Source organism: Schistocerca americana, chromosome 4 (genome assembly GCF_021461395.2).
Source record: "Schistocerca americana isolate TAMUIC-IGC-003095 chromosome 4, iqSchAmer2.1, whole genome shotgun sequence".
Taxonomy (NCBI): domain Eukaryota; kingdom Metazoa; phylum Arthropoda; class Insecta; order Orthoptera; family Acrididae; genus Schistocerca; species Schistocerca americana.
Genome location: NC_060122.1, coordinates 705,104,514 through 705,109,186, shown reverse-complemented (window position 1 = coordinate 705,109,186; position 4,673 = coordinate 705,104,514). Strand labels below are relative to the sequence as shown.

At 41.3% G+C, this 4,673-nt stretch overlaps 1 pseudogene; it reads left to right on the top strand.

Annotated features, from left to right (window-relative positions):
- Window positions 1-451: 451 nt before the first annotated feature.
- Window positions 452-583, top strand: LOC124614496 (annotated as a pseudogene).
- Window positions 584-4,673: the final 4,090 nt, after the last annotated feature.

Here is a 4,673-nt window from a genome sequence, read left to right as displayed (position 1 = left end):
GTCAATTAATCCAACTAAAGAAAAATTCAAAAATAGGAAAATAATGGGTATTTCTGCCTCGTGAAGGTATTTGTCTGAATTTATACATTATCTCTTTCTTTCGAACAAGGTAGTTTTACTGTAGCAAACAACGTCTGAACATGTGATGAAGTTAATGATCAAATGACACACGCAGACACTGTGCGGCTGCTCCCGGTGGAGGTTCGAGTCCTCCCTCGTGCATGGGTGTGTGTGTTTGTCCTTAGGATAATTTAGGTTAAGTAGTGTGTAAGCTTAGGGACTGATGACCTTAGCAGTTAAGTCCCATAAGATTTCACACACATTTGAACATTTTGAACACACGCAGACAGTCAAAGACCATTCGTCAAAAATGTCCGAAAATTACAATTCTCAAATTAGTAACCGAAGTTTTTTGGGAGGGGGGGGAAATACATGATGAACTGGTATACTTAAACATTCTTTACCAAGCTCATTTTAGCTAAGATCAATGTGTTGTATCTGTTCTGATCAGCTTAATATCCGATACGTCTTGCAAAGCGCGACCAGGATATTAAACTCGTCTTCGGCTCACGACGGAGCTGTTGGCGAAACGAAGTTTCCTATCACAAGTTTGCACGATGATGCGAAAATAAGTAGAGATATGGGTAAAAACTATGGCAAATAAAAATGAGTTAGCAGAACATACCAGGTGTGACAATAAAGTAATGAGACTGATTTTCTTTGCAAGATATGGCAACCCTGCAGGCTTGCGTAGGCACAATACCTTTGACCTTGGTCTATAATCTGCTTCTAGTCCAAGCGGCACATCGATGCAACTGCTCAGTCGTCAGTCGTGCTGTAATAAGTTAACACATGTTTGTGTCTCTCGTCACGGAAATGGAACCGCATAATATTGCGCAATGGTATGTCACTTTTTTCGTTAAATTGGGTGGAAACGCGATGACAACTTACGGTAAACTTCAGAAGGCTTTTGGAGAGGAGGTTATGTCAAGAGCTCAAGTTTTTCGTTGGCATAAAATGTTTAGTGAAGCCAGAACGAATGTTGAAGATGAAGACCGCAATGGACGACTATTAACCTCACGGATGGATGTCAGGTTGGCCAGGATGCGTGAACTGGTACGATCTGATCGAAGATTATCGGTGAAAATGATTGCAGAAGAACTGAACATCAATTGAGAAACGGTTTGTCTGACAATAAGGGAAGGTCTTGGTATGAGAAAGATTTGTGCAAAAATGGTCCCCAAAAATTTCACACAACAATAGCGAGAAACACGGAAAAATCTGGCAGCCGCTCTGTTATAGCAAAGGGAAATCAATCCAGAATTGTTGAGCCGTGTTATAACTAGTGATGAAAGTTAGGTTTTTCAGTACGATCCAGAGACAAAACGCCAAAGTTCGCAATGGTGCTCAAAGGAATCACCCAGGCCAAAAAAAGCTCGCATGTCAAAGACAAAAGTGAAATGCATACTTGTGTGCTTCTTTGATTCAAAGGGAATTGTTCATAAAGAGTGGGTGCCTCCTGGACAAACAGTTAACCAATATTACAACAAAGAAATTTTAAAAAGACTTCGTAAAAGAGTTCTTCGTGTCCATGCCAACATTGCGGATAATTGGATTCTGCATCACGATAATGAGCCATCCCATACTGCTCTATCAGTACAGCAATTTTTAACCTCAAAACAAATTTCAGTACTACCACAGCCACCTTATTCAGCAGATATCGCTCCGTGCGACATTTTCTATTTACAAGAGTCAAAACGGCGGTCAAGGGACACCATTTTCAAATAACACAAGATGTCCAAGAAGCTGTGACGAGGGTCTTGGAGGATATTACAGAAAATGAGTTCCAGAAATGTTACCATCAATGGCAGAAGCGCTGAAAAAAGTGTGTGCAATCAGAAGGGAACCACTTTGAAGGAGACAACACTAAACTTGACTAGAACGGCAAGTAAATGTTTTTTTCACATCAGTCTTATTACGTTGTTGTCGCACCTCGTATACCCTAACACACTAGCCGAAAGGAAATGTTAGTAACCCTTTTAACCCTTTAGAATAAACAGTCAACGGGTAGTTGGATTGGGTTGTTTCGGGAAGGAGACCAGACAGCGAGGTCATCGGTCTCATCAGATTGGGGAAGGACGAGGAAGGAATTCGGCCGTGCCCTTTCAAACGAACCATCGCGGCATTTGCCTGGAGCGATTTAGGGAAATTACGGAAAACCTAAATCAGGATGGCCGGACGCGGGTTTGAACTGTCGTCCTCCCGAATGCGAGTCCAGTGTCTAACCACTGCGCCACCTCGCTCGATTTTTGAATAAACCTTTTTTTTTTTAATGAATGGTTTGACGAGGCCCGAGGCCCGCGACGATTGCTGGATGTATTCCAACCTCTGCCTCTGACGTTTTAACAGATGCCCTATTACTCCGTCCCTACTTCTTGTCGATATTTTCCATATTTTCCTTTCCTCGCCGATTCTGCGGACAACTTCCTCATTTCTTACTTTATCAGTCTATATGATTTTCAACATTCTTTAGTAGCACCGCATCTCAAAGGCTTCGATTCTCTTCTGCTCTGGTTTTCCCTCAGTCCAAATTTCACTGCCATACAATGCTACGCTCCAGACGTACATTCTCAGAAATTTCGTTCTCAAATTACGACCTACGATTGATACTAGCAGATTTCTCTTCGCCAGGAATGGCTTTTTCTCCAGCGCTAGTCTGCTTTTTACGTCCCCCTTGCTCCGTTCGTCATAGGCTATTCTGCTGACTAGGTAGTGAAATTCCTTAACTTCCTCTACTTCGTTATACCCAATTGTAACGTTAAGTTTCTCGCTATTCCAATTTCTGCTACTTCTCATTACTTCCTTCTTTCTTCGATTTACCCTCAATCCGTATTCTGTACTCATTAGACTGCTGATTTCATTCAACTCTCCTGTCATCCTTTCTCATTTTCACTGAGGAATCTTATCATTGATACTCTTTCACCCTGAATTTTAATTCTACTCTTGAAACAAGATAGTTTCAAGAGCAGCTCCTTGCTTCTTCGATGTATAGACTGAACAGTAGGGGTGAAAGACTCCATCCCCGTCTTACACCATTTTTTATCCGAGCACTTCGTTCTTGCTCTTCCAATATTATTGTTCCCTCTTGGTTCTTGTTCATATTTTATATTGCCGTCTTTCCCTATAGCTTACCCCTATTTTCCTCAGAATTTCGAACATTTTGCACTATTTTACATTGTCAAACGCTTTTTCCAAGTCGAAAAATCCTGTGAATGTGTCTTGATTTTACTTCAGTTTTGCTTCCGTTATCAACCGCAACGTCAGAACTACCTCTCTTGTGCCTTTGTCTTTCCTAAAGCCAAACTGATCGTCATCTAACACAGCCTCAATTTTCTTTTCCATTCTTCTGTATATTATTCTTGTCAGCAGTTTGGATGCATAAGCTGCTAAGCTGATTGTGCATTAACTCTCGCACTTGTCGGCTTTTGCAATCTTCGGAAATGTGTGGATGATGTTTTTCCCAGAGTCTGATTGTATGTCGCCAGTCTCATTCATTCTACACACCAATGTAGAATAGTCGTTTTGTTGCCACTTCCCCCAATGATTTTAGAAATTCCGATGGAATATTATCTTTCACTTCTGCCTTATTAAGTCTTCTAATACTAGATCCCGTATCTCTTCCCTCTCCACTCCTTTTTTCTCTTCTATCACGTCATCTGACAAGTCTTCCCCCTCATAGAGGCCTTCAATGTACTCTTTTCACCTCTACGCTCTCTCCTCTGCAATTAAGAGTGGAATTCCCATTGAGCTCTTAATGTTACTGCCATCGCTTTTAATTTTACCGAAGGTTGTTTTGATTGTCCTTAATGCTGAATCCATGCTTGCGCTAATCATTTCTTTTTCCATTTCTCCAAATTTTTCATGCAGACGTTTTGCCTTAGCTTCCCTACATTTCCTATTTATTTCGTTGCTGAGTGCCTTGTATTTACGTATTCCTGAATTTCCCCGAACATTTTCGTACCTCCTTCTTTCATCGATCAGCTGTAGTATTTCATTTGTTATCCATTGTCTCTTCACAGTTGTCTTCCTTGTACCTTCGATTTTCTTTCCAACTTCTATGACTGTCCTCTTTAGAGAATCAGCTTAAATAACAACCATACCTCTGTTCCTCTCTCCCAGTGGATTGCTATAACAAACCACCCATGCTACTGAAACAAAGGGTCCCGTCACAAGTTTGCACAACCATGCGAAAATAAGCAATCATATGAGAAAACATATGGCAAATAAAAATGAAATCACAGAATCTTTACGCTAAAACCGAAATGAAAAATTAGATGGAAACAACTGAAGTAACACCAATACTTTTGTTCCTGTCCCCAAGTGGACTGCTGTAACAAGCCACCCACACTTAAATCTGACTGCCAGTGACATTGTGACGGATGGCTGGTAAGCTCAGAGCATCCATCTAGTGACCAGGAGAGCGGTAACTTTCCATTTACCCACGGGTAGAGTACCAACTATGCCCTGGGGTTGCGCTGGCATAGCCATCGCCCTTCACTGTTCGAGAAACTCTTTTAATTCTACGATTTCCTGCTATCAGGTTAGGTTGGCAGCGCAAACCTTCAGTTCTGTAATCTCTGAACATGTGGAGATATCTTCAGAACATTCTCATG